At 50.4% G+C, this 27,509-nt stretch overlaps 1 protein-coding gene across 4 annotated transcripts in view; it reads left to right on the top strand.

Annotated features, from left to right (window-relative positions):
* KCNN3 (potassium calcium-activated channel subfamily N member 3) overlaps nucleotides 1–27,509 on the top strand; it is a 174,748-nt gene that overhangs the window by 49,627 nt on the left and 97,612 nt on the right. Inside the window, exon 1 of one of the 4 annotated variants that reach the window (XM_070367271.1) lies at nucleotides 11,324–11,493. The exons of the other annotated variants lie outside the window; for them this stretch is intronic. The gene's annotated coding sequence lies outside the window, so the exon portion shown is untranslated. Of the gene's footprint in view, nucleotides 1–11,323; nucleotides 11,494–27,509 lie in introns of those variants that run through there. 4 annotated transcript variants of the gene reach the window in all.

Here is a 27,509-nt window from a genome sequence, read left to right as displayed (position 1 = left end):
CTCTTTGTTATATGGACAACTTGCATTTTTGAGAAAGAAGAATTCTGAAACATTATTGGGAACCTCTCAACCAAACTCTGGCTTCAAGTCCTGCCCTGAGGCTTAGAAGCTTCTTGGAGGCGATGGAGTGTACCCCCCACCAGTGCAGGAGGCCCCCCTCTGTGGGCCGGCCTGTCCCAGGGCGTCACGGCCTCTTGGGGGAGGCTGTCCCTGACTGGGCATCGTGAGTTTTAGAAAGTCTGCCCCTCCAACTGAGAAGAAACGGGCCTCTCTGGAATGTCCACTCAGCCCGGCTCTGTTCTGGGACAGGGAAAAAAGGTCCCTAAGCTTCCCACGAGGCAGCGCCCGTCATCTGAGGATGATATCTTGGAGCCCAGAGGCTCAAAGACCCAGGCATCTGTTCTCCTTAGGCTAATGTGTCCCGAAAAGAAATGAAAAGCCAAATACTTTGGGTTTTGTGTTGTGTATCAAAACTTTGAAAACTGAACTCTCCTGTGGGGAGTCCATGTATTCCTGTGGTTTGGTGATCACCAGCACCTCCCAGATTGGCTGCCAGCCTCCTCTCCCCGCATTGCACAATCACACTTTAGGGGCCATTGACATGTCCCTGACTCGACCTGTTATAAAGCACTGAACTCCTCTCTGCCTCCCTTTCTCTCTCTTTCTTTTTTCTTTCATTTGAAGTATAGTTGATTTCCAATATTGTGTTAATTTCCGCAAAGTGATTCAGTTATATATATATATATATATTCTTTTTAAGATTCTTTTCCTTTGTGATTTATTACAGGAAATTGAATACATTTCCCTATATAGCTATATAGTAGGTCTTTATTATCTATTTTATTGTGGGTGGTGTGTATCTGTTAATTCCAAACTCCTAATTTATTCCCCCTTTGATAAGCATAAGTTTGTTTTCTATGTCTGTGAGTCTGTTTCTGCTTTGTAAATAAGTTCTTCTTCTTTTTTACTGTGCTCGGGCATGTTCAACTGTTTGTGACCCCACTGACTATAACCTGCTAGGCTCCTCTGTGCAGGGGGAGGTTTTCCAGGCAAGAACGCTGGCGTGGGTTGCCATTTCCTACTCCGTGGGATCTTCCTGACCCAGGGATGGAAGCTGTGTCTCTTGCATCTCCTGCATTGGCAGGCGGCTTCTTTACCACTAGCCTCCCGTAAGTTCGTGTCGTATTTTAGATTCGGCGTGTAAATGATATCATATTTTATTTGTCTTTCTCTTTCTGACTTATTTCATATGATAATCTCTAGGTCCATTTATGTTGCTGCAATGGCATTATTTCATTCTTTTTAATGGCGAATTAGTATTCCCTCGTGTATACACATAATACAATATCTTCTTTATCCATTCACTTGTTAACGGACACTTAGGTTGCTTCCATGTCTTGGCTATTTTAAATAGTGCCACTATGAACATTGGGGTGCACATATCTTTTTGAATTAGTTTTCATCTTTTCTGGATAGATGCCCAGGAGTAGAATTGCTGGATCATATGGCAACTCTATTTTTAGTTTTCGGAGGAACCTCCTTTCTGTTTTCCATAGTGGCTGCACCAATTTACATTCCCACCAACAGTGTGGGAGGCTTCCCTTTTCTCCACACTGTCTCCAGCATTTATTATTTGTAGACTTTTCGATGATGGCCATTCTGACTAGTGAAACACCGAATGCTTTATCGCTCCCCTGGACCCTCCCTCCTCTCCCCTTCTTATCCATCTAGCTCGTCCATTCATGCAGTGTGTACCTAACGAGGGCCTACTCTGTGCAGACCCTGAGACAGGCACCCAGTCCTCTGTGCTGGAAACCTTGAAATCACTTTTGCTTCTGCAAGGAGTTGTCACTGTGGCCCTAATTAATGTCTTTAGTGACATCCTGAAAGGCAGGATAGCAGGAGGCTGAGAACACAGATTTTTTAGTAGTTCAACGTGGGTTCTGGAAAATGATACTAACAATACCCACCACAGGGTTGTTGTACAGATCAAATTAGATAATATGTGCAAAACAGCTTAGCTTCAGTGAGGATGCGTTTGTGTGCTGACAGCAAGGAAAGGATATCCCAGGCAGAGGTCTCAAAATATACAGAGGCTCTGAGACGGGAAACTGCAGAGTACAGTCAGAATGCCTCGAGGACAACATCCTGGGCAGAGGGCGGGTCCACTCTGGAGCATGGCAGGACCAGCGGGAACTCATCTGTCTTGCTGAAGGGCTTTAGAAGTGTCCTGTGGGCAGCAGGGAGAACCATGGAAGGGGTTTAAGTTAGGGAGACAGATGATCAGATTTGCATTTTTGCTGCAGCATGGCAAATGTTGCAAGGGCCAATTTCAGAGGCAGAGAGCCTAATTGGAAGCATGTTTCCATGGTCGAAATGAGGGATGGTGACACCCTGAATCAGGGCAAGACCAGAGCTGGGACAGGAGAGACTGTGCCTAAGAGATGTCGAGCAAGTAGAATTGATCAGACTTGGTCACCTGTTAGGTTGGAGGTACTGTCTGTGGGAAATGAGGAGCCCAGCCGTTGCTTGGGTAACTCAGTGGCTGGCAGTGCCATTCATTATGGTTGAAACCACAGAAGGAGGTTGAGGTGGGAAATGACGACCAGGTTAGTTTGGACATGTCCAAGTTCAGGTTGGGGGGAGGGTGGGCATCCAGCTGCCTCCAGGATAGTGATAAAGAGGATAGGCCTGGTGGGAAGGGGGCAGTGGGATGAGAGGAGGAAGGGGACAGACCCCCAGAAGGACATCATCGAGTGAGAAGTGGGAGGAGGCAGATAGACCCACAAAGGAGAAGAAAAGAGTTAGGGAGGTCAGAGGAGACCCCAGGGGAGGGAGTCAGGAAGCCGGGACAGGGAAGGAAGTGCCAGTTCTGTCACAAGGGGCCAAGGAGTCGGACTACACTGGCCCTTTGCATTTGGCTGTGGGTAGGTCATTGTGCCCTTTATCAGCCCTGTCACTGGGAGTGGCAGTCACGGGGCGGTGGAAGGGGAACGGAGGACCAAGTCGGAGGTGAGAAAGTGGAGACTGCATACTGGTCAGTCTTCTGAGAAGTTTGGCTGTGAATCAAGGAAGGCAGAGTGGCCACTGGGGAGGACGCAGTGAGGAGGGAGAGCTGTTGGTCTGCATGTGTGACCTGGAGAGACGGCGCTGTCTGTCAGCTCTGCAGGAAGGAGCCAGTGGAGAGGGAGGAAATACCCAGCAGCCAGCTTCTGGTCTGGGTGCCCCAGGGAGGAAGTGCCCTGGCTTAGGGCCTGGGGGGGCGGGTGGAAAGTGAAGGTACGTCTACATCTGGAGATGTGGAGCCGAGCTTTGGTGTCCTCAAGGAAGCCATAGGGGCGGGAAGCTGCAGGACAGTGCCTGGCACATAGCGGGGCTCAGATAACATCTGTCAAACTAAAATGGGGAGACTGCTGTGAACCTAGCCTGGGACATAGGCAGTGGCAGATTTCCCATCATCCAGTGTGGACGGGAACTTGAGAGATCATTAATTTCAGTCTGTGATTACTGGCCATATTCAATGTGAAAAGCATCAATCAGATCACAATCTGCTGTTGGCCTCCAGAGCCTTCTAGTCCACTTCAGATCTGACAGAAACAGAATAGTGACAAGATACTTCAACCTCATGCATCTGAAACACAGGAGACCAATAAAAGGAGACTTTAAGTTATGTGTAAATGTGGATATTTTTATGAAGTAGCCGTAGAATTCTCAGCTTACAGGGAGATTACTTCAGATTGTAAGACATATGAAATTATATTCAAGAGATAGCTCATGTTACGGAAAGGCTCACATGCCCTGGCACGATGGTCCCGTAGGTTGGAGTACCCTCCCGGGCACGTGAAACCTGCTGTCACAGGGACGTGGGCCTCTGGAACACAGGAGGTGTCACTGGTTCACATGCTTTGGGCCTGTGTGTGCTCAATCACTCAGTCACGTCCGACTCTGTGACTCCACGGACTGTAGCCCACCAGGCTCCTCTGTCCATGGGATTTTCCAGGCAAGAATACTGGAGCTGATTGCTATTTCCTTCTCCAGGGGATCTTCCCGACCCAGGGATCGAACCTGAATCTCCTGTGAATCCTGTATGGTCAGGCAGATTCTTTACCGCTGAGTCACTGGGAATTCTGATGCTTTAGGGGTCCACTGCTAAATGAGTTAGTAGGAAAAAAAAAAATAAATAAATGAGTTAGTAGGAGTGTCTTCCCTTCAGGGAATGGACTGAAGGTTCAGGCTGAGTCTTGCTCTATTCCCTTACTCTCCCTTCTCCTTCTAGAAGAAACTGGGCTCAAGTCACATTCTATCTGTTAGGTGAGGACTACTGTATGTCAGACATGGAGGATCCAGAACTAATTGAGACCTGGTCCCTGCCTTTGGAAGCTGCTTGTCCTAGACCTCGATCCACTGGGACCCAGGCTGATAAGCTTTGAGGTGTGAGGTGTGTGTGTGTGAAACATTAGGTGGCCACAGAGAGCTGGGAATCTCTCACAGGGAGATGACATTTTAACCAAGCAGTGTATTCACCAGGAGCAGAGTCCTGTGCATGTTTGGGATGAAACTGGCCTGGAGCGTTTCAGGGGCATTAAAGAGGAGAGAAAGGAACGTCTGTCTGTCTTCCAGGGGAGAAGAGAGCTGCCTCACCCTGGTGGGGCTGGGATCTCTGTCCTTGCGAGCCCCTGATAGACATTTCCTAATGGTGTCTCTAGCTGGTTGACTGATGGGTTTGAATGGCCTTCACTGGGGATCGTGGATGGGCCAGTGGCCAAGGTCCTCCTTTAGAGCTGAACAGATAGATTGGGGACCCCTGAGATCCTGAAGCCCCTGGATAGCCCCTCAGCCTGCTTGGTCCGAGGACATGAGCTCCTTCAGAACCTTAGGACTTGACTGGAATGTTCTGGATAGTGGCTTCCTCTGCCGAGCTCATGTCCATTTCTTGCCCTGTGCCAACAAACACTCCCCGGACAGATGGCCGCACACGAGGGAGACTGGAAACGGGGAATGTGTCCAGAGGACGGTGCCGGGCCTCCCAACGACCTGCCTGCACCTGGATGGCTGAAAGGGAAGGAGGAAAGAGGGGCCAGTGCTGCTCAGTCCGAATACCACGAGGCCTTGTCAGACTACCCTTCAAAGACAGAAAGCTGAGAGGATGACGCATCGGCAGCCCCCTAGGTGACGACGGCGTCACCTCTCATCTTGTCTAGTGCTGCGTATTTTTTGGAGCGTTGTCAGGTATATTGTCAGACCTCTTGCCTGCCTGACTTTACCCCTTTGACTTTTAGGTTTTTACCTCCTCCAGGAAGCTTTCTGGCCGCCCCCACTCCCTGGGCAAGGTGCCCCTTCTAGAAGTTGGCTGTGTTCTGACCTGGACACTGTTTCTCACCTGTGTCTGCTCTGGCCACAGGTCCATGGAGGTGGGGACTGACTCGGACTCTCTGCTCTGTGCCACAGCCAAGAGCAGCCAGCACACGGCAGGGATTCGATAACTGGAACCAAATGAATGAACAACAAGCCCAGGGGTCAGACGGGTAGATTGATTCTTTCCTCGGTCCATAGAAGACCAAACGGAGTCTCTTTAAGACTGACAGACTGGCCTGAAGTCCCTGGCTTGTGCATCATAAGGGGTCCAGGGTCTTGGCAGGCTGCCCTCTGTGAGCTGGGCTGGCCAGGCCCACTGTGATCCTCTGCATCGCCGTCTTGTCCCTTCTTGTCCCCTCTCATCACAGGCCTTGGTCCCAGAGCCTCTTCACACTCAGATCTGCAGCTGGCCATGGATTGCCATGGTTACCACTCCAGCCTTGGCAGTCTCTGTGTGACATTTTGGTTTTATTTGCTAAATATTTGAACACTTGGCTTTAACCCTTTCTGTCCCAGAGAGGGCTTTCCTGCCATGTTGCCCTTCCTTAGGGGTGGTGGTCTCCTGCTGCCATCTCGGGGCCCTTCAGAGCCCAAGGGCGGCATGCCTAGGGAGCAGCAGGCTGTTTCTCAGCTGCCTGTGTTGACTTTCTGTTTTGGCAGTTGGAAATGTCATCCTGTGTCATGCTTCTTGACAGGGCGTCTGTTAACAGGTGTGAAAACCATTGCCCTGGGCATGTTCAGACTTGCCCCAGCCTCGAGGGCCAGTCCCAGACTTCCGGAGTCAGCTGCCTGCAGCTCCATTGACTTCCAGGCAGTCACCTCTTGCCAAGTCCTCCAGAAGCTTCCTCAGCTCCAGGACTCCAGGATGTCAGAGGTGTCCTCTTCCCTTGACCTTGGCAGGGGGACAGAAGGGAAACTGGTTTTGGAAGGAGTCACTGTTTGTAAATGGGGAGGTGGTGTCACCTCACCTCCCACTCCTCTTCCCCTGCTGGTTCAAGATGAGGTGGTGCCTGGGAGGCTGAATCCACCCAGCTGTGCGTTACCTTGGAAACCACACACCTAGCCTTGGGAAACGAGGAGGGCCGAGGCATACTTCTCAAGAAGCTTCTGCTATAATTCAGGGATACAAGAGATCATTGTCCCAACACAGACAGCTAATGAGTGACCGGAGTGGGAAAAGTAGCCCAAGTGCCTGCCCCATCCAAGGCACTTCCTCCCAACAAGCCTCTGCCCTCTTTGCACGGTGCGAGGGGCCTGGTCTGTCTGGGGTACTGATCACAGTGTGAGCTTGGGTAGGCCACTTCTCTCTCTACCTGAGTTTTGTCACCTGTAAAGTAGGCAGATTAGATCAGACGATCTCTGGGGCCTCTGATTGTATCCAGTATTCCATGTTGGAAGGATGCTCATGATAAGGAGAGAAAAATGTAGACAGAGTGGGTATGAATGTTTTTTAAAAAAATGTTTATCTTTATTTATTTATTTGGCTGCACCAGGTCTTAGCTGTGGAATGGGAGGTCTTTGGTCTTCACTGCCACACGCAAGCTCTTAATTGTGGCGTGCAGAATCTAGTTTCCCCCGCTAGGGATTGAGTCTGGGTCCCCTGCATTGGGAGCCCAGAGTCTTAGCCACTGGACCACCAGGGAACTCCCTGAATGATTTTTGATAGCAAGAACGGATGAAGTTTGCATTCAGGAGGCCCTTGTGTGGGACTGTCCAAGCAACCTGTCCCTTCTCCTAACTGCCTCCCTTTTCTGTCCGCAAAGGGAGCTGGCTATCCCCTTAGTATAGCCTTGAACTTGAAATAGCAAACAATCAAAAGGACAGTTCCTTGGCTCCAGCATACTTAAGTTTAAAGGTGACTCCTCTTAAGTCTCTTACAAATATAATCTGGTCAGACATCTTAAAGCTTTTAGGATAATTAAAGTCAGTGACCAAATTCCCTTCCTCAGCACTCAGTTCCAACCTCCTTTCCATGAATACAAACTCCCACTTCTTCAAAGTCACTGGGGAGCACATGTTCAACTTAATAGAATATTCTCTTTCCCTGTGAGTGCAGATGTGCACTGTCCATGACTTTTTCAGTTAATTCATTCTGTTTTGTATTGTTCTTTTCAAAATATTTTTGTATGTATTTGACTGTGCTGGGTCTTAGTTGCAGCATGCAGGATCCTTTAGTTGTGGCACGTGGGATCCAGTTCCCTTACCAGGGATAGAACCCTGGGCCCACTGTACTGGGAGCGTGGAGTCTTAGCCGCTGGACCATGCTGCTTTTGTACTGTGGTCGGTACTCTTTTCAGATGATGATCTCTTCATCCCTGCTCTACATTAGGGATGGGCGTCAGATCCCCTGTGCCATGTTCTGGACCCTGCAGGCTAGGGAACCCCACTGCCTGGGGATGTGTGTTTGGAAAGCACCACAGGGTCCCAGGGCTTCCTCCCGATTAGGACACGTCTTGCTTGGTTATGAGCTCCACGAGGGCCATGCTTCCTCGTAACCGTCTCAGTGGCTGTCCCTGCTGTGCTTGTAAGGGGGGCTGTATGTAGTAGGACTGCAGTGATTCTAAATCTGAGCTAAAGATAATCGACTCTCTGAGGGTTTGGGAAATTGGAAGGCATGGTAGAATTTTTACTGTTTGGAGACTTCATTGCATTATACGACCAAGAAAATGCTGATAATTCTAGTCTCTCTGTTCAGCAGGAACCTGGTAAAATGACATCTTTTTGTTTTTAAGAAAATAGATGGCAAAATCACCACGGCTCAAATTCTCCCAAACCTAATAATTGGAAAAGAGATGAAATGTGCCGAGTTTATCTTGGAATTAAAGAATTCAATACGATTCAATCCAGCAGAATTCCATTTCCTCTGAACACATCACTGGTACAAAGCTGGTGGCTGTGTAGGAGGGACCCTGGGCCCCGGTTGTAACTTTGTCACTAATTTTTTTTTAATTGTTGTAAATGGATATGTAAAACTTACCATGTTAGCCATTTCTAAGGGTACAGTTCAGTCAGTGGGAGTAAGTTCAGGTATATTGTTGCGTAGCCATCACCACCGTGCATCTTCAGAACTGACTTTGTCAGTTTTTTTTAAGATTTTTTTTTTTTTTTTTACATAGACCATTTTTAAAGTCTTTATCGAATTTGTTAAACTTTTTTTTGTGTTTTAGGTTTTGGTTTGTTGGCCATGAGGCACGTGGGATCTTAGCTCTCAGACGAGGGTTTGAACCTGTACCCGTTGCATCGGAAGGCAAAGTCTTGACCACTGGCCTACTACGGAAGTCCTGACTTTGTCACCTTTATGTAACCTTCAGGCACCCGATGGCTCATGGGTGTGTGGGCTCCCCCTCTGAGTCTGGGGGCTTTTTTCACACATGCATCTCCTACCAGCATACCCCCCTCACTGTGTCAGTCCCTGAAATTACCTTCACCCCGTCTTGACACCCTTATATCACATGCCCAGGTTCTACTTCCAAGTTTAGATTTGAAAAAAGGTTTGTAAGCCCACAAAAGACAAGAAGGCCAAGGCTCTGTTTGTTGATCTCTTATGTGCCAGAAATTGTGTCCTGTATGATCTCAGTGGATCCTCAGGTCAGTCCTGTGAAGTGAATTCTGTTATTATCCCTGCTTTACAGATAGGACAACTGAGGTCTAGGAAGGTAAGTGACATGGCCAAAGTCATGTGGCTGCTGAGAGGCAGAGCTGACTCGAGTGGACTATCTCCAGGCCCGTTAAGCTCTCGTTAGGTGAGAGCTCCATCCTCGGTCTGTCTCTCCTGCCCCTAGTTCCTGCAGGATAAGAAGGCAGCTTGAAATTTGGGCTCACCCACTGGGGACTCCTCTCCAGAAAAGGGCAAGAGCGGACATGACAAAGCCCAGGGCAGAACAACAACCCAGACGCTATTGGTTCAACCCTGCGGCAGCACCCCAGGCCCTTAGCCCCAGTTCCAGGAGGGAGCCCCAGCCTCTGCTCTGCCCTATGGTGGCCCCTCTGCCTGTTAGAAACCTTTTCCCTTGGCAGGGAAATTTGGGGGAGAATGGATACATCTATGAGGCTTCCCAGATGGCGTTAGTGGTAAATAACCTGCCTGCCAATGCAGGAGACATAAGACCTGGGTTTGATCCCTGGGATGGGAAGATCCCCTGGAGGAGGGCTTGGCAACCCACCGCAGTATTCTTGCCTGGAGAATCCCATGGACAGAGGAGCCTAGCGGGCTACAGTCCATAGGGTTGCAAAGAGCCCGACACAACTGAAGCAACTTTGCATGCACACACAGACACATGTATATGTAAGGCAAGTCCCTTCACTGTTCATCTAAAACTATACCCCAATACCAAATAAAGAGTTAAAGAAAGAAAGAAATCCCTTCCTTATGCTAATTGCCCTCTTGTCCTCCTCTTGGGTCCCAGGCCTACCCCAGGGATGAGGTCCAGCACCCTCAGGGAGCTAGGGGCTGCCAATTCTAAGTGGCTTTCCATCAAGACTGGATGATCCTTTGGTTTCCCTGCTTTCCCTCCTGATCCCTGCTTGGCTAGAGCCTTCTTTGAAGCTCTGGCTGCCTGGCTGGGTGCCCTATTGGGTCTTGCTCTTTTTTGTCCTCCTCCAACTCCCACCCTCTAAGAGACTGGCTCCTGCTTCTCTGCTAGCCGCTTGGCCCTCAGGGCTTCCTTGATGGCTCAGCTGGTAAAGAATCTGCCTTCAATGTGGGAGACCTGGGATCAGTCTCTGGGTTGGGAAGCTCTCCTGGAGAAGGGGATGGCTACTGTTCTGGCCTGGAGAATTCCATGGACTGTATACTCCATGGGGTCCGCAAAGAGTCAGACACTACTGAGTGACTTTCACTTTCACTTTCTGGCCCTCAGGACTAGTCAGCGCCTATCTGGGCTGCGCCTGGCCTTCCCTTTGGACACGACGCCTTTGGCTGCCAGTGTCCTGGGTGCATCAGGCGTCAGCAGCCTGCTCAGTTTCCCCAGCCCTCCTTCCTCCTCCTTCCAACTGTCCCTGTGGTAAGGGGTCAACAGTTTCACACTGAAGCCCCCTTGGATTGGACACAGGACTTCGCATTGTCTTCTGCTGCCTATATGAGACATTCCCTGCTTCCCTGGCAGTCATCAGAGCCCTGTCTCCATCCTGCCCACTGCTCTGCGCAGTGCCCTCCCTCTGCACCTGCCTGGGGGTGTGAGCTGCTCAGGACAGAGGACCGCCGCTCATTCCATTTCTACAGCCAAGGACAGCTAGTGCCCCGACTCGGACGGTAACCCCTTAGCCCACGTTGAATGGAATGTTTGCTAAAACCCTCTGTCCTCTACACAGAGCTGCCAAGCCAAGCTGCAGGCCTCCACCCCCTTGTCCCCAAGCTCCCACCCTTGCTTGTCTAGTTGGCTTTTGGGGACGAGAGTGGCGCCTGTCGTTTGCATCTGTGCCTTTTCCCCACGTTCATTTGGTTTAGCCCTTCACTCTAGTCTATCTGGGTCTTTTAGCATCTCGCTCAGCAGCCTGTGTTTGGGGCTCTCCTGGCTTCATGTCTTCTCACATTTGATAAGCTTGACTGTGACAGCTTCATGCAAGCCATTGATACAAATGTGGCACCAGAAATGGAATCTGGGGAAGTAAACTTCCTTTTGTTGAGTTAAAGGCAGGAGATGTAGAGAAGAAGAAATTCAAGGCTTTGCAGATCTTTCTCATTCTAAATATTTCGTGGCCTCCCCCTCGGCTGTGGCTTTATGCGCCCTCCTACCCACCTTCCCTCACGAGCCCAGCCGTGTGTGCACACCACGTCAGCGCTCACTGAGCGGTGGTCCGGTGTGGGACAGGAGTCGTGAGCTGCCCAGTGGACCCCGTCTCTGTGCTCCTCACCATCTGTGAATGAAAGGGTGAGATAGGTGTTTGGCCACTGGCAGGATTGGGTCGTCACAACGCTGTCCCAGCAGCCTGCGTCATAGGAGAGTGCTGCCCGGACTCCAACATTCCTGAAGCCACTCTCGGCTGCAGCAGCTGGACTTGGCCGTGACTGCTGACCAGTGGCTGTGTTGGCCGCAGGCACAACCAGAGATCAGAGAGCAGCCACGGTGGAGCCACCCGCCAGGTGCAGAGTGGCCGCGGCCTCTGAGCTCAACACCCCTCGGCTGCTCCGTGGGGGAGGTGGGTGAGCCCCTGACGCTGGTCCTCTGTGTGTGCCCACGCACCCTGCCTCTCGCAACCCTCAGGTCCTCTGTTTGTGTAAGCAGGGTGGGGAGCTACGCGCTCTCCAAGGCGCCTCTCGGCTCTTGCTTGTGCCTCTTGCCAGAATGTACTAGAATCCTTGTTGATTTGAGATCAGAGAGAAATGACCACTTTCGGGTGTGTGTGTGTGGAATGAGGGGGAGTAGGGGGAGGGCAGGGCCATATTTGCCTTCCTGCTGCTGTTAGAAATAGCAACCGCTCTCCGCCTCCCCTGAGGACTGGACAAAAGGTGATTAATTTATCTGACACAGAGCTATTGAAGGTCTGTTATGAGCCTGGCACCACGTGGACGGCAAGGCCCCTGCCCTAAGCAGGCGTGTGATCCAATGGGTAGATAAGCAGTCAGATACTCACCGCCTGGGGTGCCAAGCGCTGGGGGCTGAGCTGCGAGTTCGGGTGTGGGTACACCAGGGCCTTCCCCGGGGGTGGAAATGAGGCCGCTGCCTCTGGGGACTTTGAGTTGGGCCTTGAAGGCTGGGTGCAGTTTCTGCAGATGTGGGCGGGGTAAGGTGCTTGAGGGAAAGAGACCTGCTGGAGAAGATGAGGAGGTGGGTGGGGGGAAACTCAGGGCTTCTAGGAAAGGGGAGGGATACATCTGGCCATAAAGGCAGTGGTTGGAAGCGAGAACAAATGGAAAGGCTGAGGGGCTTCCCTGGAGGCTCAGGGGTGAAGGGTCCACCTGCCAGTGCAGGAGATGCGGGTTTGATCGCTGGGCCGGGAAGACCCTACATGCCTCTGAGCCCGTGTGCCACAGCTCCTGAGCCTGTCTTCTGGAGCCCGGGAGCTGCAACTACTCAGTCTGCACGCCACAACTACTGAAGCCCGAGCACGCCAGAACCAGTGCTCCGCAAAAAGAGTGGTCACCGCAATGAGAAGCCTTTGCGTTTCAGCCAGAGTGGCCACTGCTTGCTGCAACTAGAGAAAAGCCTGCACAGCAATGAAGAAAAAATAAATAAGATTATTAAGAAAAAAAAAAAAGGCTGGACCCAGAACCAGGCAAGCAAGATCAGGAGAGATGGGGCATCCTTGTCTACAGAGGCACCAGTCCTTAACTGTTTATCAGAAAGGGCTCACAGATCTGGTGGGGGGCTGGGGAAGGAAGCCAGACAATTGATCCCCAAGTTGCATCAGCAAAGCATTTTATGTAAGATTGAGAAAGCATCAGTAGTCAGCGTTAAGACCAGAGGTGGGGGTGGGGATGGGAGGACTGGTGGAGGGGGGACTAGTGGAGATTTTGGTGGAAAGCCACCCCCCCACCCCTTCTGCAAGCTTAAGCACCTGCTCTGACTTTAAAGCACACCACTGAGCTTGAGGAAACGATGAAGAGCTCCTTCCTTGGGGGATCTTTAGACATACAGATGACAGCTACCTGGTAAGCTCTTGTTCGAGATGGAGAGGAATGGAAAAATACCCCTCCAGAACCTGGGGTTCTGTGATCTCATTGACAGAACACGACCCCACCAGGAGCCAGGGCCTCTTGGGGAGCCCGGTTTGTCTTGTTCTGTCAGATCTTTTTAGATGCTTAACTGCACTGATGAGATTTACAAGAACCTCAGGATTTTACAGTTTCGCTCTTATTGTTCCCTAATCCAGCCTCTACCTAAATATACACAGCTCCCCAGCAGCCTCCCTCAGGCAGGGAGTTCTCGGCCTTCCTCTGCCTGCGGCATTGGGGAGGGGGTGTGGCGGGAACGGCCACCCTCCTGGAGTGTTGGCAGGGCGGGCTCCTGTCCCCAAGGCCCAACTTGTCACCTGCAGGAGCAGTGATATCACCTGAGGCTGATGTGGGAGCGTCTCAGTTTGTAGTGAGTTTGAAAAGTCCGAACGCCAGGGAAATGGAGGAGGAGACATGCTGCCTGAGGCTCAAAAAGGAGCCACTGACTTCAGACAGGCACCTCTCCTGCCCCTGTTGGCTTATCCTGGAAGAGCCTGTCACAGTCACCCTGCGTCTGTGCCATTTATTCCCCCTCTTCTCAGTGTCTTTTCAAACCTCTTATCAGCATCATCTAGGCCTGCCTCATTCCACCTTCTCTTCCGTCTTCTCTGCTCTCCTTTCTTGCTCGTTTCAACCTTTGCTGCCCTTTGTATCTACACGTGGGATGCCTGTCACTGTGGGCTGGCCTCATGGATGTGTGTGGCTTTCAGAATGAGTGGACGGGGCTGAATTGACAGCCGATACTGCCTGGCTCTGGAAAAAGAGAGGAGGACAATGAGGGACAGGATCTCTTCTAGCCGAGAACATTCTGATCTGGGTGTCGTTTCAGGATAAATTTAGTTCCCAGGGCTGGTGCAACATTCTAATTTGGTGGGAGTCCTTGGGCGCCCATGGTGGGGAGGGAATGGGCCTCTTCTCACGGGTCTGGTCCATTTCAGGGGGCCACGTGAAATCCAGGTTTGTGATCATTATGTAGAATTGCAATTGTGGCCATGCCACGCTAACACGAGATTGGTTCATCTGGGGTGAAATTTCTTTGAAGCGCCTTCTAGTTTGTGGTTTCTGGAGCGTCTACATTTTCATGGCTGGCCCACTTCAGGGTGTGGATACCGATCAACAGTGTGCACTGGTTGTGTTCTCATGCTCCCTGGATTAAATCAATAATGACTAAAGTATTAATTGGACCTTTATGAAAGGAAAATGAGATATGGTACAGAGTGGAGACTTCTAGAGTTGGAATCAAAAGTTTGAATCTCATGATGTTCTGATGCTAGCTCTGATGCTAATGGGTGACCTCAGGTGACGTACTGAACTGCCCCAGTACGTTTTCTCCTCTGTGGGATGAGATCATAGTGGCCACAAGGAGGGTAGTGAGCATCAGCTACAAGAATTGGGGAAAGGGCCCATGCGAGCCTGGCTCAAACAAGGGGCTTGACAGAGATTTAATTTTAGACCCTGCCTGTCAAACTCAACCCTCTGCTCTTGGCCTGGTGGTCCAGCTCTTGCCTGCTGTTGGCAACTGTTGAGGTGCTGGACACCTTTAGTCCTTTAGAGTAAGTCTCTGAGGCCCTTGCTGACCATTCCCATGATGCTTTCTTAGCTGGTGGTCAGGAAGACTCCCTGGGGGCCTCTCTTCGCCAGCCTCTCCCCTTCTCCCCTCCCTCGCCCCATTTCCTGTTGATTCTCAAGAACAGAGTCAGGAAGCAAAACACTGGTCCGTGCTGTGTTAATGGGCACTACAGGCCTCCGGGGAGCCTCTTGCTCTGTCCAAGAAAGACAGGCTGGTTCCTACCAGTGTGGGCCCAAGGTCACAGAGCCTCCTACTGACAGCCAGGGACTGAAGCCACTCAGCCATCTCAGGAGCTGGGAGTGGATCCAGGGATGATGGGTAGAGAGTGGGCAGCCCTGTGACAGGTGCATGGAATGCAGGAGGTAGCAACTCCCTGATAGGATGGTGATGGTTAAAGTGATCATGCACGCATGCAAGCATGCTCGGTCGTGTCCAACTCTTTGCAGCCCCATGGACTGTAGCCCGCCAGGCTCCTCTGTCCATGGAAGTTTCCAGGCAAGAATATTGGAGTGGCTTGCCATTTCCTACTCCAGGGGATCTTCCCCACCCAGGAATCGAACTCTTGTCTCCTGTGTCTCCTGCATTGGCAAACGGATTCTTACTACTGAGCCACCTGGGCTGCCCATAAAAGTGATCATAGCAACTAAAAATTACAAAGTGCTAAGAGTCGGGCTACAAGTTTTTCAGCATTTATCTTATTTAAATCCTCATATTCTTCCCAGTTTACTCCCATTCATCCTGTATTAGTTTCTGATTGCTGTTGTAACAAATTACCACAAACTTAGTGGCGTAAAACAGCACCAATTTATCATCTTATAGTGCTGGAGTCTAAAATGAGTCTTATTAAGCTAAAATCAAGGTGTCAGCAAATCTGCATTTCCCAGAGGCTCTGGGGAGAACTCATTTCCTGTCTTTTCCAGCTTCTAGAAGCTGTCTGCCCTTCCATCTTCAAAGCCAGCAACAACTGACCAAGGTTTTCTCACATGGCATCGCTCTAACACTGACTCTTCTGGTCTCCCTCTTTCACTTTTAAGGACCCTTCTGATGACACTGTATCCACCCGGATAATCCAGGATAATCTCCATATTTAAAGTCAAGTGATTAGCCATCCTAATCCATCTGCTTCCCTAATTCTGCTTTGCCGTGTACCGTACTCACAGGTTCTGGCGTTCAGGATGTGGACATTTGGGGGAGACACTCTGCCTGCCACAATCCCCTATTTGTAGATGAGGAAACTGAGGCTTGGCTGTTACATAACATTCCCAAAGTCATGCAGCCAGGAAGTGGCAAGGTTGGAATTTGAGTTGGAGCTGCATGATCTAAAACCTGTTTTCATTTTAAAGGGCTCCCGAGGAAAACAGAGAGAACACACATCCCCAGAATGGCCCCAAACAGTCAACCACAGTGAGGGACAGGCAGATGGAAGGAACATGCCCAGTTCAAAGCCCCCAACATGTTTTTAGCTCAGGATGGAAGAACAGACTGCTCTGTGAATAACACTGCATAAACGGAACCAGCGGTCCTCAAACTTGGCTGAGTGTTGGAATCACCCAGGGAACTTTAAAACAATACTGGTGCCTTAGTCCCACCCCCAGAGATTGGGATTTAATGCTCTGGGGAGGCACTGAGTGTAGGGGTTTTTCCAAGCTCCCCAGGTGATTCTAGAACACAACAGGGTGTGGGAATCATTGCTTTGGGCTACTTCACCATGCCCTCCATAATTATGTCAGTCTTTTGTGACCACGCCCAGGGCACACCCCTCCCACCCCAGCACTTTGCTCTGGGGCCCTTGCCCAGAATAGCCACGTCTCCCTTATTTCTTCCTGGCAGCCTCCCTTGCACCCTGGCTATGTATAAAGCTACATATTCTGTGCACAGAGGAGCTTCCGCTTGGGAACAAGGAATACTTTCCTTCTGCGTCTCTTGTATGGCTCTTGTATGGCTCTGCGTCTCCTTCTGTATGGCTGTCTGCAGAATTGAATTTTATTAATTTCCCCATTGCACATGTTATACTTCTCTAAAGGGTCCCTCCAAGAAAATACAATAAACTGTTTCTTAGGGAGTCTGCATCTGTTCAATTTGAGAGGTGGGGATTAGAGATCAGACTCTGAAACCAGGCTTCCCTGGTGGCTCAGATGGTAAAGTGCCTGTCTGCAATGCGGAAGACCTGGGTTCGATCCCTGGGTTGGGAAGATCCCCAGGAGAAGGAAATGGTAGCCCACTCCAGTACTCTTGCCTGGAAATCCCATGGACAGAGGAGCCTGGTAGGCTACAGTCCCATGGGGTTGCTTAAGAGTCAGACATGACTGAGAGACTTCACTTTCACTTTTAAACCAGACTGCCTGGGTTCAAATCCCAGCCCTGCCAGTTCCTGCTGTGAACTTGGAGTGAGTTATTCTGTCTCTCTTTGCCTCAATTTCCTCTGTTTAAAAAAATAAGGATAACAATAGTACTTATCTATACCTGGGATTGGAGTGCAAATTAATGGTTTTATCTATATAAAAGCGATTAGCAAGAAGGGGGTCGGGCACGTAGGAAGACTGTATAGGTATTTGCTAGTATTACTACCCCTGATCCTTCTGTTACTACTATTCTCTTAACCTGGCTCTGTGGGATTCAGTTACAGTCAACAAACACTGATGACCTCGTCTGTGCCAGGACAGGAAAGAAGAAGTATTCCTGACCCTCAAATAGTTCCTGGTCTTGGGAGGGAGTGAGGAGAAGGAGTCAAACAGGTGGGCAACTCGTTGTAATTCAGTGTGAAAAGTTTGAACCAAATTGCTAAGGGATGATAAAAACAGGGATGTCCCTGATATGGGGATTCAATGGGGGCCACAGATGGGAAGGTGTGTTGTGAATTCTAAGCACTGAAACATCTCCATGGGCTTTTGTCCCTACCAGCTACACTTGCAGAGTTGTGGTCTGTAACAACTTTCTGTGAACTGTTTTGTGAATAGTCAATTCAAATAAATCATGCTAGTGCTTGCTGCTGCTGCTGCTAAGTCGATTCAGTCGTGTCCGACTCCGTGCGACCCCGGAGACAGCAACCCACCAGGCTCCCCCATCCCTGGGATTCTCCAGGCAAGAACACTGGAGTGGGTTGCCATTTCCTTCTCCAATGCATGAAAGTGAAAAGTGAAAGTGAAGTCGTTCAGTCGTGTCCGACTCTTCGCGACCCCATGGACTCTGCAGCCCACCAGGCTCCTCCGTCCATGGGATTTGCCAGGCAAGAGTGCTGGAGTGAATGCATTAATATGTCCCAATTCCTGCTGAGGATGCCCCTTGACAGGAGAACCTGCCCCTGAAGGAAGGGTTACCATCCCAGGTTGCAAGTGGTGGTCCAAGGAGGGTTGTCATGCAAGGGGTTGGGGGTGGGGAGGGGGTGTGGGGGTAAGGGTGGGGAGGGCAATAGCAGAAATTAATGTGGAGTTCAGAATTGCTTGGAAAACCCTGGACTTGGACCTTAACACCCCCAAGGAGAGGGACAGCAAGTGCCCAGCTGGGAAGCTGGGTTAGTGGGGAAGGAGAGGGTAAAGTCGGGCTCTTTAGAGAGGAGCCCTCCCATCCCTTCGGAGCCAAGTGGCAGGTGGCTCCACCCACACCCTCTCCTGGCTCAGGGCCCCCTTGCTGGGTGCTGGCCCTTGTTGCTGGCAGGAGCTGCAGCACATCTGCCAGCTGTGGGAACAGCTGTGCATGGACAAGGGTCCGAGTTGTCCCCAGCATGTTCCCATCCCCGCCTGGGTGAACAAACATGCTTAGAAACAGGACTCAACACTCCTTGGGTTCGAGCTGTAAAATAGGCACTCAGAGGCCTGTCTGCCTGTTGAGGACAGTGGGGTGAATGCTTGATAGGCTTGTGAGTTTTCTGGTTTTGAAAAAAAGTCACTTGTCTTGGGCAGACAGATGTTCATGAGTATGTTTATGGGGGCTTTACCCGAGCCAATCATGATACTAGATCCTTACCAAAATGACAGGCATCAATTCGGACCCACAACTCAGGATGTTACTGTCAGAAAATTTCGACCCCACCTCTGTTGGGGCAGCCTGCTCCACACTGCCGACCTTTAACCTTTCAGCTGCAGCCCTGGTGTGACTTGTGGCAAAATGTTTGCAGTAGTCTGGGGTGCTCTCCTAATCCACCCGTGTGCCTTACAGTTGTCAGATGTGTCCCTTGTTTCTTGGCCACTGGAGTCTATAGGAATCTGTGTAGGGAAGAAGAGCCCTCGGGCTCATTGGTGGGGAGACCCAGGGGGATTTCAGAGCCACTTCCCAGGGCCTGGCCAGGGCCCAAAGCCCAGTGCAGTACAGCCAGGCAGAGGCCATGAGACAGGAGGGCTCCACCCCAGCAAGAGGCATTTCACGCCCTTGGTGAGACGGGACAGAGGGCAGAGTCGTGACTCATCTTGTGCAACATGATAAGGACCCTCACAAAGACAGGCAGTCTCTCCCTCCCATCCGGTCAGAGCGAATACTTGAAGAGGTTAGAGAATAAGGCCGTGGAAGAAGCCTCCAAGTGACCCCAGAAGACACTGGTGGGGCTGCTGGGATGGTCATGGTGCCCATGTGAACCTGAGGCAGCAGATGGGGCCGTGCAGGCCAATACAGGTTTCCTGGGGTTGAGTCTGATAACCTAGCAGTGGCTGGAGTGTTGCAACAGATGGATCCTATTTTTTTCTGTAATATTCTAAATATTTTGTTTTGCCCCATCTTCTAGGGTTATGAATGGTAGTATGCACTGGTAGTCTTCCTAAAACCTGCCTCTGAACAGATCCTCCTCTCTTCACACATTCTTACCCTTTGGTGACTTCTAGATGAATCTGAACCCCTAAACCTGGGTCTCAAGGCCCCAGTGTGGCTGGGCTCCCTGCTGCCTGGGTCCTGCCCCAGGCTGGCTGCCCGTGGTACTGAACGCGGCTCAGATCTCAGCTGCCCCCATCCCTGCATTTATGCAGACGCTGCTCCTTCCTGGCTGGAGAATGAACTCCTGGCATGGAGCAGTGTCCTGTGCTTCTCCGTGCAGGTTTGGGTGAGCACTGCCTGTTCACACGGACCAGATCAGGATACGCATCGATGGTCAGTGCCTCTCCTGCTGAGACACAAGTGGGTCTGGTATGGACCCGGCTCTGCCTCTTATTAGCTACATAGTCTTGGGCTGGAGGTTTAGCTCTCTGCCTCAATTTCCTCGTCTACAGGCAGAACCGTATTATTATCTTCCTTAAGGGGCTGCTGTGACCATCAGATGAAGTAATGCACAGAAAGTCCTTGGCAGAGTGTCTGGTACAGGGTACAAGTCCAGTGTGGTTGACTGCTATTAGTTTTGTTGCTATTTTAACTTCAGCCTTCCTGCAGGGTGAGCCTCTGGTAACAGTAGGTGCTAATAATTGGAGGATTAATGAACAAGTGAGTGAATGTTGAGCTATGTTCTTATTTTTTGAAAAATGTTATTTATTTATTAGTTTTGGCTGCGCTGGGTCTTTGTTGCTACGCACAGGCTTTCTCTAGTTGCGGTGAGCGGGGGTTACGCTCTAATTGCAGTGCGCCGGCTTCTCACTGCGGTGGCTTTTCTTGTTGCAAAGCGTGGGCTCTAGGTTCACAGGCATCAGTAGTTGCAGCGCACAGGCATGTGGGATCTTCCTGGACCAGGGATCGAACCTGTGTCCCCTGCATTGGCAGGTAGATTCTCAACCACTGGGCCACCAGGGAAGTCCCGAGCTCTGTTCTTATTCCCCTGCTCTTGGGGCTGTAGCTCCCTCCCGTTTTGGTGCCCATGTGCCCTCCCCTTGCACCCAGCCATCATGAGCATTCTCAGAGCACCCGGGTGCTGATGGAAGCAAACGGAGAACTAGAGGTCAAGTTCTTCCCACTTGGATTGCACATCCCCTTGGGGTGTCAGCTCTTCAGTCTCTTCTCAGGGACCTTTTCCAGGTCCGGCAGCTGTTGGCTTTGAGATGCCAACTCTGCAAGCAGCTGTACCTTCACCATCGTTCCTTGTCCTCCCCTTGGATTTTTTGCTCTCACTTTAGCAGGCAAGTGCACTTAAAAATAAGTGGCGAGAGCTACGTTTGTTTGAAGTGTAAGATATGCCACTCTCAGAAAGAGATTTTGTTCTTGCTGTATAAAAGATAAGAAATAGCTATCTAGTTAAGGAACTTTTGGGGCCAGTTCTTCTTTCGGGGGGTGGGAACGAGCGTCCTTTGTCCTTTTGGCATGGGCTCCCAGGAAGAATGAGTGTACCCGCTTCAGAGCTGTCAGCGCAGCCACACGGTGCTCGGCTTTTCTCATTGATCTATTTCCCTCCAGTGAATGGGTTTTACAGAAGCAGCAGAGAGATTTTCCCCTAATGATTGTGGATAGAAAAGAATAAAAAGTGACTCTGGGGGTATCTTGGGACCTTAACTGTCATTGCATGCTGATACTTCATTTCAGAATGTAAAGGGCCTTCTCCCATTTTGCCAAGATAAATGGTTCTCTTTGGTCAGGGATAGCGAGCAAAGAAGCAGGGCTTTCCAGGTAAAGTTGAAGGGCTTCCTCTGTGAGGGGTGAGGGTCTTCCCCGCCCCTTCTCCTGGTATCCCCCAGAATCTCAAATAAAGGACGCTGGAGGCTGGAATCCAGTGACCAGGTTGGGCCCAGGACAGCTCTGTGGATAGTATTTTTTGAAAAATGATTTTATTATTTATTTATTTTTGGCCGTGCTGGGTCTTTGTTGCTGCAAGGGCTTTTCTCTGGTTGTGGTTCGTGGGGTTCTCATTGCGGTGGCTTCTCTTGTCGCGGGGCACAGGCTCTAGGGCATAGGGGCTTCAGTAGTTGTGGTGTGTGGGCTCCGTAGTTGCAGTTCCCAGGCTCTAGAGCACAGGCTCAATTTTGCGGTGCACGTTCCGAGGCATGTGGGATCTTCCCAGATCAGGGATTTAACCCATGTCTCCTGGCAGGTGGATTCTTTACCACTGAGCCACCAGAGAAGCCTGAGTCTTTTTTAAAAAATTAATTAATTTGGTTGCGTCTGGTTCTTAGGCCGGGTAGTTGTGGCATGGGCTTAGTTGCCCTGAGGCACGTGGGATCTTAGTTCCCCGACCAGGAATCAAACCTGTGTCCCAGCGTTGTGAGGCGGATTCTTAACCACTAGACCACCAGGGAAGTTCCAATAGAATCTTACTCTGTTTCTTCCTCACAGGTGTCTCTTGGTGAAGCCTGGAGTCTAGGGGAGGAATAATTGCTTACAGGGCCCTTGGGAAGGGCCCTTCTCAGACTGACTGGCATTGCAGTTGGTGTCCAGGAAGGAGGCTCCAGGCTTGGTCTGCCCAGGGCTGGGTGATGTCTGCTTTCCCCATGAGTCCCGTGTCCCAGTTAGTTATAACAAGGCCAGCTCTGGAGCTCTGCCCCGGGCAGAACAGTCCGCAGCCCTGAGTGCTCATCTCCTGGGTCAGGGTTTGGGTCCGCTGAGCCAACTCTGACTTCCTTGTCTGTGTCCTGTATTAGAGCAGCAGCTCTGTAAGGACAGGGAGTTGAGCTGTGCTGCACCAACACCACAAAGGGCCCTGCGCTAGAGGGAATTCCAGTAATACCCACCTGTGGTTGAATGGATGGACAAATAAGAGAGCTGACAGCTTTTTCTCTGGCAGGGGAGATGGTCACTCATGATTCCAGGCAGTGGTATGATCTGCTCTGGGCAGGGTCAGGGGACAGGGAAGGGGAAAAGGCCCTCCTTTCATTTCGAGTGAGCTGTTTATATGGTCCGTTCTGTACAAACACAACCAATGAAGCCGTCCAAAATAGGAGGATGACAACGATGACTTTGACCCATCTAGTGAAGTCAAGGTCCCTTACATTACTCTGCAAAGCTGTTTCCCACATAGAGTTCACATGCCTAGACTGGCATTTAGCCTCTGTTTACAGATGAGGCAGCTAAAGGGCCAACATGTCAAGGAATGTGCCCAGGACTGTCCGGACTGTAAAAGCAGGACTACCATCTCCTGATCTGGGGTGCCGAGCCCTGGATACCCCAGCACTCAAACCCATTTTACGTCCTGCTGCAGAAGTAATTTCATGACCCTTCCCAGGTCCTGCATTCTGCCTGATCCATTGAGGGGTGAGGGCACCAGGCTGACTGGAAACTCCAGGTCAGGACCCACTCATTGTCCTCCACAAGTCTCCCCCTTCCCGGGGCACTTGTATGTTTCAGAGGGAACCAGTGGAGGCTCTCGTTGCCCTCAGTAGGATCCAAGCCCTTCCACCTGCCACTCTTTACAGCATTTACAGCTGAATTCCTACATGACCCTATGCAGGGATGGGGACATGACCCAGGACAGCATCACTTTATGAGCTTGGAATATGTGGGTTCCAAAAGCAGGTCAACCTGTTAATAGTCTCTAGAGACCCTGGCTGCACTGTCTGGATGGTTCACAGGGGTTGTCCTCAGAAGCCCCCAGCCAGCACACAGTAAATGCCTGACACTAATGTGTATTCACTCCTTGGGTGACCATGATCTTGAACCTTTGACCTAATCCCAGAGATTGACCTGATCTGTTTGGTGTCAGTGCTGGCTGAGACTGGAGAGCACTCACCTCTTTTCATCTCAGTTTGATCATATTCTAAGTACTGTATTGGGATGAATCGTTGTATACAGTATGCTCTGGATATGTGTATGTGATTTGTCGTTATTCAGTTGCCAAGTCATGTCCAACTCTTCGCAACCCCTTGCCAGGCTTCCCTCTCATGTGTGTGTGATTAATAGTATATTAATACAACAAATGTCAGTGTCATATAATTAAATGTTAATTTATCCCAGTAATCTCACCAGGGTATGGCGAGGTGGTGAGGCTGGATGCCTAGAGAGACCAGGATGGGAATTTTATCTCCACCTCTTCTTAGCTTTGTGACCTCAGACGAGTACATTGCCTCTCTAAGCCCCAGGCTCCTCATCTGCAAAGTGGGTACGGTATCAGTTCCTGCTCGTTGAGTTTTCGTGGGGATAAACCTGGAGAGTGCTTGTGATGTGCTTAGCGCTGCGTCTACTTCAGCCTTAGGAAATGCCCTGTAAGTGTTAGCACTTTTCAGTGCTCTTATTATTCCATCAGTGCGAACAATGCTTCCTCTAGAGGCTGCTCTTGAATTAGTGCTATCTTCTTGCCATAAATTATACTGGGGGTATATCCCGGGTAACAGTCACAGAAAAGAGGACCAAGGTTTAAACTCCACCAGGTTCTTCAGTGTGGGATACTTGGAATCAGAAAGCTTAACTTTGTTACTTTCTGCTTCCCAGGGGGTGTTACTAGCATGCTGTCCTGGTCTGTGAGTGGGGATAATGGTATCAGTTCGTCCTGTGGTGAGGACCAGAGAAGCTAGCGATGCCAAAGCCCCTGGCTTAGGGTCTGGTGCATTTCCATGCCTGGCTGCCTTCCTTCCTATGTTTTCAAACCAGGCCTGAGACTAAGAGATGAGTCTTGGTGAGTCCTCTGGGCCTGATGCTTGGCAGCAAAGGAGTGGGCTTAGGGTGGCTGTTGGCTGGTGCCAACGCTCATTTCTACCTAGGAATTGCCCCTGGGCCTCTCAGGGTCGTTTTGTGTGGCATTTGTAGAGCTGAGGGTCCAGTGATGGAGCTGGCTCTTCCCTGGTCCTTTTCAGTTCAGAGCCCATGTGGAGAATCAGAGACAGCTAGGACTGGGCATGCTGGAGAGGGCCTTAGTGAACATCTTTAGACCATCATTTCCTCATCAGACAGAGGAAGAATCTGAGGGCCTAGAGGCAAAGAGACTCACCTCTTCCTCACAGCAAGTTGCAGAGATTTGTTCTGGGTCACAGGTGGGCTCACAGCTCCATGCCTCTGAGCTTTCCAGGTGTCTGGGTCACGCTGACCACTATTCCTCGAACATCTACCATGGGCCAGGCACCATGTCCCCCAGTTAAACTCATTTACCCAAAAGTTAAAGAATGTCTACATTTTTCCAGGCATGGGGGATATCATGAGTGATAAAATGAATGAGACAGGTACAGTCCCCACCCTCATAGAACTTCCAGTCTAGTGGGCAGGAGCAGGGTCAGGCAATCACAGATGAGGCCTCAGGTGAGTGTGAATGCAGGTGAGTGCCACGCACAAAACGGGCAATGATGGAGAATGATGCAAAGGGACATTACTTATTGTTGGGGTTTCAAGAAAGACTCCTTTGAGATGATGATTTGGTGCTGTTTCTGTTGTATTTGATTTATTTGAACAGAAATATGATTTATTTCTGTTCATATCATCTCTTTTCTGTTTGCGCTACAATATTATCTCCCTAGGAAAGCGAGGCTTAGATGGATTAATGAACTTACCCAGGATGATACACCTGGTCAGTGGAGGAGCCAGAATTTGAATCCTACTCTGCCAGACTCCAGAGTCCAAGTTCTTTCCACCATCTGTGCTAGTCTCCAGGAATTAGGATAACCCTGCCCTACAAGTTCTTAGAAATATGAAGATCATCGATATGAGCATTAAACCCCTCACCCTGCCAAGGCCAGGCCCTCTCTGCCTCCTGTTCCAGGTGAAGGATGAGGTAGACTATCCGGGTGGCCTTTCCAAGGACTGGCCTCATTGAAGTGATATGACACTGTCCCTGGGCCAGCCTTTTTAGGTCACAATTTGTCCCAGGCTCTTTATGAAGTCAGGCATAGCATTCCTTGGTTCCACAGGCAAACCAGGCTGATGCACTTGTGTCCCAGCTCCCAAATGCCTTTTTCATTTCCCCGTTACTGATTGTTTCAATTCCACCAGCCTCGCTGGAAAAAAACGCTTTCATTCATCACAAAAGCAAACCACACAGTCAAAAGCCACATCCTGTCCCCTGGGCAAGGCTCTTTTCCTGCCGCATGATTGACAAGTACCCAGCAGCACTCCGCACACCTGTGATTGCTGTGCACTTCAACCACTGGGGCCGTGATGCTGGGCTGGGGGTGGTGGGGGCGCTAGGTCCTCCCCTAGTGCTCCTGGCTTCAGACAATTCTGAGCCTGCGCTTTATGGCCATAATCGGTGCTTGAATCATGACTTGTCTCCCAAACTGCAACTGGCTCAGAACAATCCATGCACCTAAATCTTTCATTCAGTTAAAAATTACATTGAGACATCTATGTCTGCATGAAAGCTTATCTGTCTATCATCTATTTAACTATTCATCCATCCATCCATGCATGGTCGGGTGTCAACTGTATGTCAGGCACTGCGCTGGGCTGATGGGAAATACAGAAATGTGTGATTTGCCAACTCTGTGGACTGTAATTCAAGGAAGACAGACTAATAACTAAGAGCTGTGCAGACTAGGGAAAGGGCAAAGGAATCAGATATGGAGTGGAGACCAGGATAAGGCTGGGCTTTCATGAGTTTATGATCTCTTTCTCTGTCTTTGCTGTTTATTGTCTGAGATAAAATGCTGTTTTAAAAAAAAGAAAAAACTTTTAATTTTGTGTTGAGGTATAACTGATTAACAATGTTGAGAGAGTCTCAGGTGAACAGCAAAGGAACTCATCAATACATATACATGTATCCATTCTCCCCCAAACTCCCCTCCCATCCAGGCTGGCACATAACTTTGAGCAAGTGTTCCACATGTTGTACAGGGTCCTTGTTGGTTATCCAGATAAAATGCCTTTTGGTTGCACTGTTCACTGTCTCCGCTCATCTCCCCACACTGGTCTCTGGTGGAGTGTTAGGGCAGCCTCCAGCTAGTACCCCTGTCTCCTTGCCCGCCCTCCCTCACCCCTCCCCACCCACATTGCTGCTGAGGAATCCTGTAGCCACGTCTGACCTTGCCCTTGTCTGAACGCCTTCAGAAGCTCCTCGCTGTCCTTTGAGTGCAGTCTAGACTCCCCAGCCTGGCATACAGGGTGCTCTGGGAGTGGCCCTGTCCTCTCTGCGGCCACGTCTGTGCCATTTCTTCCTCAGATGCTGTGCCAGTTCCCCTGGGTTGTTCTGTACCCAACTCTTCCGCATCTCTGGGCCTTTGCACATGCCACCCCTCCTCCTGAGGGCCCTTCTCTACCTTGGCTGATAGGGGAATATCTACTCGTCTCTGTAGCCTGAGCTGCCCCAGGCTGGGGGGGCCTCCCTGACCTCCCTGATAGGAGCTGCTGTGCCCCTTTCAGTGACCCTTTCTCAACCCCAGGCACACAGACCTCTCTTATTGTGCCTCTTGTGCCAACTAGTCCTCTATTTTTAAAATTATTTACTTTTGGCTGTGTCAGGTCTTAGTGACAGCACGTGGGACCTTTTTGCAACATGCAGGATTTTTCACTGCAGTCTTCTCTCTAGTTGCAGGACGAGGGCTCAGTAGTTGCCGTGCATAGACTTAGCTGCCCCACGGCACGTGGGATCTTAGTTCCTAGATCAGGGGTCGAACTGGAGTCCCCTACATTGCAAGGCGTATTCTTAACCGCTGGACCATCAGGGAAGTCCCCACCCAGTCCTCTGGTTACATGATGGTCTCTCTTAGTGAGTTCTTAAGAGTATCCGGGCCCAGCTGCTCTGAGTTCTCTAGGCCTTATACAGTGTCTGACAGAAGACATGTCTCATGAAGTGTTTGGTAAATGAGTGAATTACCTACAGTTTCCCCTGACCTGTCAGATGTGAACTGGAGAGGTCACCATCAAAGAAGCCTTCTCTTCAGGCTGCGGTCAGCAGGCAGGGACCTATCTCTGTCCCAGCAGAGGCACCTCTGCTGTCTGCTCTATTTTGTCCTCCTATGTTTAACAAATGCTTTCTTTCAGGTGGCCAGCCTACTAAGGGTGGCCGGGTTCTTTCCTCAGAAGCCAGTCAAAGGAGGACGTGGCTCTCGGACCACAGCCTAGTGCTGGAACTTCCATTTTTTGTTTGACTAATAGCTGCACGGGTAGCCTGAGACCACAAAGACTGGGACCTGGGCATTGCAGGTCCCCTGTTATCTAGGATGCCATTTTCTCACA

The sequence above is a fragment of the Bos mutus genome, chromosome 3 (genome assembly GCF_027580195.1).
Source record: "Bos mutus isolate GX-2022 chromosome 3, NWIPB_WYAK_1.1, whole genome shotgun sequence".
Lineage (NCBI taxonomy): Eukaryota > Metazoa > Chordata > Mammalia > Artiodactyla > Bovidae > Bos > Bos mutus.
This window is presented reverse-complemented; position numbering and strand designations above follow the sequence as displayed.